We start from the raw sequence: 10442 nt of genomic DNA, 5'->3' as shown, positions 1-10442 counted from the left end.
CAAGTGAGGCCCTTCTAGCTGCAGCCCTGGTGCTGAATCCCAGAGTGGGTGGGTTTGCATATGTTCTAGGACCATGTGAGTCCTTTAAACAGACTCTCCTGAAAGACCAGCAGTTTCTTCCACCACCCCAACCCTCACTGACTTCTACAGCCAAAAGTTATGAGGCTTTATTTTCCCAACGCTGGAACTCTGGACTGCATGATCTGGCCTGGGGCTGGGATCACTCGCTCCCGATATCTCTCCCTGTTTTTATCCACCACAGTGAATACAGGACCACCCATTTGACCAGCTGCCATTGCTATGGCCTCACTGCCACCCGCCACCTTGCCGCCAACACCACTGTGCATCCTCTCTGCACTGACTCCCCATCTCCACTCCTCCTACCCATCTGGATGAACATTTTTTCTTTAAATCTTTGGTTGTTAGACTTCCATAAAGTTCAATTTTCTGGCAGTTCTGGTTGTTTTTAGTTTTGAAGTTAGTTGTGATCCTTCTCATGGTTGTACAAGGAGGCAAAGTATGTCTACCTATGCCTCCATCTTGGCTGGAAGTCTCTTAAAAAAAGATTTCTTTAAAAAATATGATTTACCTTGTAAAGATACATACTTGAATTCTCATATTACAATTATTGACAGGACTCTAAGTTATCTTAGGACTCTGTGGCTGCAAATAACAAGAACCAATTTAAACTGGACTAAGCAAAAAGATAGAACTTCAAAAAGGGCAAACTAGCAAAGTCTGCTGGCTCCCTCTTCTAGTCCAGCCTTCCTTGATATCTGAATTACAGTAACAACTGAACAATTCTATAAATTTACTAAAATTAAAAAGAGCTTACTTTTTAAAAAAGATGTTATTTATTTTTAGAGAGAGAGGAAGGGAGGGAGAAAGAAAGGGAGAGAAACATCAGTGTGGCAGAAAGATAAGTTAATTGGTTGCCTTTCACATGCCCCCAACTAGGGACCTGGTTCACAACCCAGTCATGTTCCCTGACTGGGAATTTAACTGGCAACCTTTTGGTTTGCAGGCTGGTGTTCAATCCAGTGAGCCACACCAGCCAGGGCAGAAAGACCTTACATTCGAATAGGGAGAGCACATAATCAATAATAAATAGGTAAAATGTATAGAATGTTCAATGGTATTAAATGCTATAGAGAAAAAGTGTGTAGACCTGGAGAACTACAAAGACTGTGGAGAGCTTTTCTCCTCATTTCCCTCTAAGGGAGAGAGAGAAGGTAGCTGTGATCAGGTGCTGGAGGACAGGCTAAAGGAGGGCTTTTTTCTTTCTTCTAGCGATTGCAATCTAGAACTAAAGCCAGGTGATACCCAGCATGTTGGTGAAGGGAAGCACACTTGGCTTGAGACCAACCAGAGAAATGTGAGCATGTGCTATCTTACTTGCCTTATGTAAGGAGAAGATAAAGATTTTATTTGTGCAAGAAAGTGAGAGGGAAAAAAATAAATATAATTAAAGGTCTCAATTCAATTTACCCATTGGAGGGCTGGAAAAGAGAAACGAATCCATGAAATTAAAGCATAAACAATATAAAATAAAATGGTAAAAAAAACAAACAAACCCAGAAATAAATATAAATGTTGAACTAATCATTCAGAAGATAAAGACCCTCAGAGTCTTAAAATAAATTAGAAAGATCCAGTAGTAATGTTTTAACCACAATAAGAGGCTCACTTAAAACAGAAAGGAGGTACACAGGTAACACAAAGAAGTAAAAAAATGAAGGCACAGGGACTAAAAGATAACTAAGATAACAATTTAAATATTAGAAAAAATAGGATACAAAATTAAAATATCATAGACTCTAAAGAGGGATGTTACATACTGAAAAGAAGAAAAATAGACCAAGAAAATATTGATCATGAACATATTGATTATAGCAATTATAACTCCAAAATATTTAAAGCATCAAGTAACAGAATCCTAAAAAGAAACAGGTGTGTCAACGAATATTTTTGAAGTTTGTTTTTTTTTAACACAACACCTCTAGAAAGTAGATCATACAAACAAAGAAAAATGAAGATGGACCTGGTGCTTTCGGGGATATATCAGTGAGCAAAATTCAAAATTCCTGTCTTCCAAATTCATAAAGGCAGGAGCAGATCAGTGCTTTTCTAGGACTGGGGTGGAGTGGGAAATAACTGTAAAGGGGCACAAGGAAAATTCTGTGGTGATGAAAAACTCTAGACATAATGATGATTGAACAATTCTATAAATTTACCAAAATTAAAAGAACACATTCTAATGATGGAAATAGACAATAAATAATAAAAAAGTACTGTAGAATATATACTATGTTTGATGGTAATAAATGCTGCAGAAAAAAATAAAGCAGGGAAGGGAAATAGGGATGGAGGAGGAGCTACAAGTTTAAATGCAGTAGGCAAGAAAGACTAGCTGAGAATGTCATTTAAATGACACTAAGAAGGAGGGGAGTGAACTTTGTGGAGCTATCTGGGAGAAGATATTCCAAGCAGAAAAAATAAGAAAATAAACACAAATTCAAATATCAAAATACTAAAAACAAATGAGCTTAAGATATTAGAAAACAAGCAATAGGTCATATGCAAAGAAATGAGAAGGAAGAAATCAATAAAAATAAAAGCAGAAATTAAACAGAGAACATCAACAATCCTAAAAGTTGTTTAAAAAAAAAGACTGGCAAAACCGATTTTTAAAAAAGCAGTAGAGGGAATCAAGATGGCGGAAGAGTAAGTAGAAGTCACATAAACCTCCTCCCAGGACCAGTATGGAATTACAACTAAATTGTGGAGAAATAACCTGGAACAAACAACTGGACAATAGTGAGAGAGGAGCCTTGTAACCTTGGAGACAGAAAAAATGGTTTTAGCACAATCTAACTGCTAAGGAGTGCGGTACAGACCTGAGAAGGTGGGCCGGGCGCCCACGGGTGGCAGCAACAGAAGGATATTGAAATGGCCAGTTGGATCCCCCTGAGAAGAGCAGGGTCTATACCAAAAGCCGGATCTCTAGCCCACAGCACCAGAGCCAAAAAAAGTACACAGAAAACAGCCAGCTGTGAAAAGTGGCAGGGTTGCTTTCTGCCAGAGACAGGCGGCTGGAGATGCAAAGAACTGTTTAAAGGGCCAATGCAAAATTTTTATTTGCAGCCACTTACCCTGGTCTCCAGCAAAGGCAGGGGCAGAGTGGGCTAGAGATGCCTGAGGAGAGACTGGGGAAGGAGGCTTTGGGGAGAGAACTGAGAGTAGCCAGCGGGATCTCGGTGCTGACTCATCCACCATGCTGCAGCAGCCATCTTGCTCAGGCAGAAACCACGCCCCCTGAGGGGCACCATGTCAGAGGACCCAATAGCCCCGCCCCCAGCTGGGATTCCACCCTGCCCTGTGCTGTCTAAGCTGCCTGCTGAGTGCAGAGTGGCAGCCATAGACGGTAGATCCCTGGCTAAAGGGGGCACAGAAAGGTCTGACGACACTTGAGGAAAGACTGGGGAAGGAGGCGTTGGGGAGAGAACGGAGAGAGTAGCCGGTGGGATCCCAGTGCGGACTCCTCCCCCATACGCAGCAGCATAAGAGGACCCAATAATCCCGCCCGCAAGAGGTACTCTGCCCTGCCCCGAGCTGTCTAAGGCGACCTGCTGAGTGCAGAGAGAATAGTTTAACAGCTGAGGAAGACAGTCACAAACAGTAGATTACTGGAAGTCTCAAACAAACTGCCTATGGTCAGCCAGGGTCAACATCTGACATCATCAGAGGCAGACCCAGAAAGTAAAAACAGTGGCCTCCAACCACAGAAGTTCACACCACAAAGTCAGGAAAACTAGAGAGATCACCTTAAGAATCGAAGCAGAAGAGAAGAGTTTCACAAATAATGGGAAGACAAAGAAATACGCCCCACTCAAAGGGAAAGGAGGAATCCCCAGAAAGAGAACTAATGAAATAGAGGCAAGGAAACTATCAGATATTGAGTTCAAAACAACAGTTTTAAGGAAACTCAATGAGCTAAGTGAGCTCAGAGAGAATTACCAAAACTTACAGGGAAACTATAAGGAACTTACTGCAAACTATATCAGCATGAAAAAGGACACAGAAACTATCAATAAGAGACAAGAGGAAATGAAGAATACCATTTCTGAATTGAAGAACACAGTACAAGGAATCAAAAGCAGGCTAGATGAAGCTGAGGACAGAATTGGCAAGCTGGAGGACAAGGTAGAAAAAAGCTCCCAGAAAGAGCAAGAAAATGAACAAAGACACAAAAAGAATGAGGAGGCATTGAGGGAAATGCAGGACATCCTGAAACAATAATATCCATATAACAGGGATACCAGCAGGAGAAGAGAAGCAAGGGATAGAGAACCTCTTTGAAAAAGTAATGATGGAAAACTTCCCTCCTTGGAGGAGAGGAAAAAAAGTCACACAAATCCAGGAAGCACACAGGGTCCCATTCCAGAGGAACCCAATAAGGCCCACTCCAAGACACATCATCATTAAAATGGCAAATAGCAAAGACAAACAGAGAATCCCAAAGGAAGCAAGAGAGAAAGAGGTAGGAACATATAAGGGAGCCCCAATACGGCTAGCAGCTGACTTCTCAACAGAAACACTGCAAGCCAGAAGGGAATGGCAAGAACTATTCCAAGTCATGAAAAGCAAAAATCTGCAACCAAGACTGCTCTACCTAGTAAGGCTCTCAATCAAAATGGAAGGCGAAATAAGGAGTTTCCCTGACAAAAGAAGGCTAAAAGAATACAACTCCACCAAACCAGCACTGCAAAATATGCTAAAGGGACTGCTTTAAGATGAAGAAAAAGTTTCTATGAATACCCATTTCTTTTCAGAGTTGCCAATACTTGAAATTACCAATATTTTTAATATTCATTAATCTGATTCTGACAATGATGTTATTTTAACTGTTCCTTTATTATTTGTGAAACTAAACTTGTTTTTGTATATTTCTTGCCTATTTCTATTATTTTTTTTAAAAAAAATAGCTTTAGATGACTTTTTGGTATTCTTTATCCATTTATTGATTAAAAGTTTGCGGAACTTTTTTAAAAAAAACCCAAAAAACAAAAAAAAAAACCTATTAACCATGTTTTAGATGTGTTGTAAATACTTTTCTATTCCTTGTCCTTTAACTATTTTTTATATGTATATTACTATATAGTGAAATGTTTAATATAGTCATATTGTCAATATTTACTTTATAACTTCTGGGTTTGAATATTTTACTTCAGGGCAAGAAAAATATAATTTTGTATTTTCTCCTAAAACTCCTTAGATTCTATATATTCATTTTTCACTCACCTGAATATTTCTTGTATAATGTGTGAAATAGGGCTCTATATTTCTTTTATTTCAAGTAATAGTGGCCCATGCACCTTATTTGTTGAATAAGCCTTATTTTACCCATTGATTTGAAATACCAACTTAATCATATATTGTTAGACAGATATACATGTTTGTCTCTAGAATGTTCATTATATTTCATTGATCTACTTGATTATTTCTGTGCTGGTGTCATGTTGGTTTAATTGCTGAGACTTTATAAGGGTTTTAAATTTTTTAAATATTTTATATTTAACTTTGACATTTAAAAAATAAATAAAATCAATCTTCATTTAAGAAAGAAGGAGAGAGAGAGATGGAACTGCTACCTTTTGTGACAACATGGATGAAACTGGAGAATATTAAGCTAAGTGAAATAAGCCAGTTGACGAAAGACAAATACCATATGATCTCACCTATAAGTGGACTCTATTCAACAAAATAAACTAATGAACAAAATAAACCACAGGCACAGAAACATGGACCAGACTGAGAGTGACCAGAGGGGAGGGGGAAAGAGGACAATGGTGGAAAGAATGGGAAGGAACTAGATAAAGAACATGTATGAATGACCCATGGACAACAACAGAGTGGGAATTGACTGTGGGAGCGGGGCATCGGGGTGGGATGGGTCGAGGAGGGTAAAGGGGTAAAAATTGAGACAACTGTAATAGAATAAACATGATTTATAAATTTTAAAAAAAGTAAAAAATAAAATTAAATAAATAAAATTTAACAGAAAAGAATAAGCAGTAAGCAAGAAATCAGAGAAGAGAAAATGAAAAATAACTGCCAACACAACAGAGTTCAAAATAATAATAAAATGAGTAACTATTTGGCAACCTAGGTACAAGAGGTACATTCTGAAAAAAACCCATAAAATGCCACAATTGATACAAGAGGAAAAGGAAATTTGAAGAAACTAATAATTTTTAAAGAAATTGATGTGATTATCAAGGACATCCCCAACCTTGTTAACAAAAGGGCCCTGCTCCAAATAGCATTACTGTTGAGTTTTGACAATTTTCAAGGGACAGAAAATAACCATTTATACAAATCATTCCAGAAAATAGAAAAAGAGGTATAACTTCTTTTCTTGAGGCTGGTATAATTTTGATTTCAAACCCAGTGACAGGACAAGAAAAGAAATTATGGGCCTTCTGCTCCTCTGAGCAAGGATGCAAAGATCTACATAAAATATTAACCATCTAAGCCCAACATTTTATTACAAATAAGATACATCATGACCAAGTAGTATTTATCCTAAAAATACAAGAGCAGGACAACACTAAGCTTTGATCAGTGGGTTCCTGGTGTATGCGAAGTGCTCAGTATGAGTTATTTATTGGCTACTAAAAATGGTGGGAGTATAAACTAGTACAATGACTTTAGGGAACAGCCCTGACTTGTGTGGTTCAGTTGGTCGGGCACCCTCTGGCAAAGGGAAAGTTCTCAGGACATATTTCTGGGTTAAGGTCCAGACGGGGCAGGGCACATATGAGAGGCAACCAATCAATGTTTCTCTATCACATTGGTGTTTCTGTACTTCTCTTTCTCACTCCCATCCCCCTCTCTCTAAAAATCAATAAATAAAATCTTTTTACAAAAGAAAGAAAACAATTTGACATTATTTTTTAAAGGTAGACATGTATATAACCTCCAACTCAGCAATTCCACTCCTATAGGTTCTTACTTATGTGCAGTTGTAGTCATATACAAAAATATTCTTAATGGCTTTCTTTGAAATAGTAAAGATAGAAATAAAAAAAGGGAGGAGTCCATCTGTAAGAAAATGAATAAACAGCTTGTGTTATAATCACAATGGACCACTATTTATTGGTAGAGTTGTAAGTAAGAAAGTGGGAGTTGAAAAGTTGAAAATAAAAGAAGAAAAGTAATTAAAACCAGGAGAGGGGATTCACACCATCAAATGAGCCCAGTGTGCTGTGGTCTGCAACTAATTAGGAAAACATTAAAAGGCAAGGATTTAATATAAGGATATGGTGTTACTTCATGGACTACAAGAACGGTAATGTGGCTAGGATGTGTTTCCGAAAGGAACTGAAATTAAGGCCTGTGAACCTTCCAAGTCATTGTCTCTATCTCTCATCTCTGCTTCTCCATATGGGTTTGTTTTATTTCTCTCTTTCCATGGGCTTATTTCTTCTGCAGCCTCTATGGGTTCACAGCAAAGATGGTTGCTTCACAGTTGTCTTATTTATCAGTTTCAGTCCCAGCCACATAATGAGTATGGCCTAATTATTCCTGCATTCCAACTAAAAATTTCCAGAAAAGAGAATCTTACTAGTTGTCAAGCACTAGCCCCAAAACCTGTGGGTCCTATGATACAAATACAGTTGCCAGTGATCCATTGAGACCTGTGGATTGGGGTGGTAATTTCCACAAGCAAGGAATCCTTGTGAGCAGGGCAGGTATGTACTTGCAAATGACCAATGCAAGAATCAAACTGACATTCAGGTACAGGTTAAAGGACAAGGGGATTGGCTCTGACTCTCAAAATCTGGGTTTCCAAGAACGATTGTCTTGTCTACACCCCCCCAAAAGTAATGCATCATTTGAAGTGAATCTTAAAAGACTCAGACGTTTTACAGGTAGAATGGTGGGGCAGTTTAGACAGGAGAAACAACATTGTTAGAAACAAAGAGACATCAGATGGGCCTCCTAGATGAGGAGTGGCAGGGCCCCAATTGATTACTGCACTGATTCCATATTGAGATCCCAAATCGGGGGAGAAAAGCAGGCACAGTAGGTGGGATAAGATTGTGAAAGACTTTGAATGTCAGGTATTTGAACATAATTTTAAAAATAAAGGGAGCCACAGAAAGTTCTAGAACACAGGATTGCCATGTGTCATCTACAGTTAAGAAAAAGAAATACAAAGGTAGAAACATTTGCATAGTCACTAATGTTAAACCATTAAAAACAAACATGGTTACTGATGGAAATTATTCTTGAATTTATTCTGGTTTTTACTTAATTTGTATTTAATGGCAAATAGGTCCCAGATAAACCAGAGAAGCTATTAAGAAGTCATTGCTCCGGACCAGCAAATAATGTAGTTTATTTGAAGAACCCTTCTCCTCATCACCTGCAGAACAGAAGACAGAGTGCTGCACCTCCATGTTCAGTATGATTGGAGGGCATTATAAATTAAGCCCATGGAGAAGGTCCAATGAGCCTCCCAGGAAAAGTCAGCACACTGTGAATTCAAGGCAGCCCACTTATGGGCAATGAGTAGGAAATGCTCTGAAAGAGAATGATACGAACGAGCCAGACTTGAAGTGAGTTCTAAGCGCAGTTCTAAGTGTGCTGCGCTTCTCTATGAATACCAGTATTTCAGCCTAACCCGGTGATCAAGGTAACCTGTCCTCTCTATGCTGCTTATCCTTCCACACTACTGTTTTGAGCCAACACCTGATTTCAATAAGTTTTCCCATTGACTTTGACTATAGGAAGGTTCCCATTCCTATAGTGATAACACTACCTATGTATATGTGAACTCTCCTGATAGTCCAGTTTTTTTTCAACTAATACTACAACAATTCATGTGTGACAGTTGCTAGAGCAAAACTTGATTGAATTGTACTGTTGTAAGTAGCTGATGCATGGTCATGGTTCATAAAGGGAAAACAGCAGTAGCAAGAACAACACATTGTTGACTGGTGGACAAACAAAACAATGAAGATCCCTTTGTGCACAGCTTTGCCACTTCTACATGTAGAAGGCCAGAGACCGTTTCTCCCTCTCTCTTTCCCCTGGCATTTCCTCTGGTTATAAGCAGGAGGGCAGTTTATGTTTCCTTACATAGAGAGAAAAGTCATGAAAAATAGATGGATTTTAAATAGAAATAAAAACAGATGCTCTTTCTTCCCCACAGAGTTATTGCAAAGATCTCAATAGAGTAGCTGAAATTCTTGGCATTCCTTTGTAAGCTGTAAAGGCAAACCTGTGCCTTTCACAGCCTTGCCTAAAACCCTCCAATATCTCTCTTATGACCTTGGAATGAAGTCTAGAGTCTGTGCACTGCTTAAAGGTTCTTCCAGACCAGGCTCGCCTCTGCAGAGGTACCCTCTTTCTCAGCCACCTCTCACTCTAGGCTCCACCTGTTTAGATCCCTCACAGGCCCAGTACCCAATGGGTCTTGGTTAAGGCCAGTCTTTGTCTGCACCCTCCTTTGCTGCTCCTTCTTTCACCCTTATGTGGGGTGTGTGCTTCTCCTAAATGCACCCTTCCTTATCAACTTGTGCTTTCCCAAGGCATTTCTCAACAGCAAAACTGACATTCAGTAGTTTCACTCTGAAAGGCTGTCCTGTGCATTGCAACATTGATGTGTAGCAACATCGATGGCCTCTATCAACTACATTTCAGTAGTACCTGCCTCTGGTTCTTACAACCAAAAATTTCTCCCAATGCTGCCAAACATCTGGAGGGGAGCAAAATTGCACCAGTTGAAAACCACCACTCTGAGGTACTGCTTATATTGGGCCGATTATACTCCAGATACATTCAGATGCTGAAGAAGAAAGAGAAGAAAAGAAGGAGGGGGGAGAGGAGGAAGAAAAAGAAGGAGGAGGAGGAGGAGGACGAGGAAGAGGACAACGGGAGCAAGAAGAAGACACTTTCTTTATTTGCAAGTAGTGGCCTGACCTTGTATTAGAGTCACTATCACAGTAATGAGAGAAAACACTTGATCTTGCTAATTAAGGGTACACTATCCTCTTCTTTTTGAAAACCATCTCTTTCATTGTGTGAAATGGGAAAAGGTCTTCTGTGAAATCTGATTTCACGTTTACTCATTATTAGCAGCTTCTTGCAAAAGTTATTCACTTTTGGGTAAACTATAAGTTTACCTCTGAGTACATAAATATTTTAAAGATTTGTTTCGTGTCTCTGGAGAAGTAAGTGGGACTGAATGAACTGAGTGTTGAAAAGTTTGCAAATAGGAGGGCTGAGCAGTATGGGGAGAGAAGGGAAGGGGCCCTACTTCTGGCCCTCCCTCTGCCTATATCCATTTACAGCTTACTGCCTAAGGAGGATTTAATTAAATTCAGCACTTTTCTAAGGATACTTGAATATTTCCCAGTATTTTCCCAGAGAGG

Source organism: Pteronotus mesoamericanus, unplaced genomic scaffold (genome assembly GCF_021234165.1).
Source record: "Pteronotus mesoamericanus isolate MK-2021 breed Mesoamerican mustached bat unplaced genomic scaffold, CSHL_Meso_final contig_94, whole genome shotgun sequence".
NCBI lineage: Eukaryota > Metazoa > Chordata > Mammalia > Chiroptera > Mormoopidae > Pteronotus > Pteronotus mesoamericanus.
The sequence above is the reverse complement of the archived record's forward strand: the minus strand, read 5'-3'. Positions refer to the sequence as shown.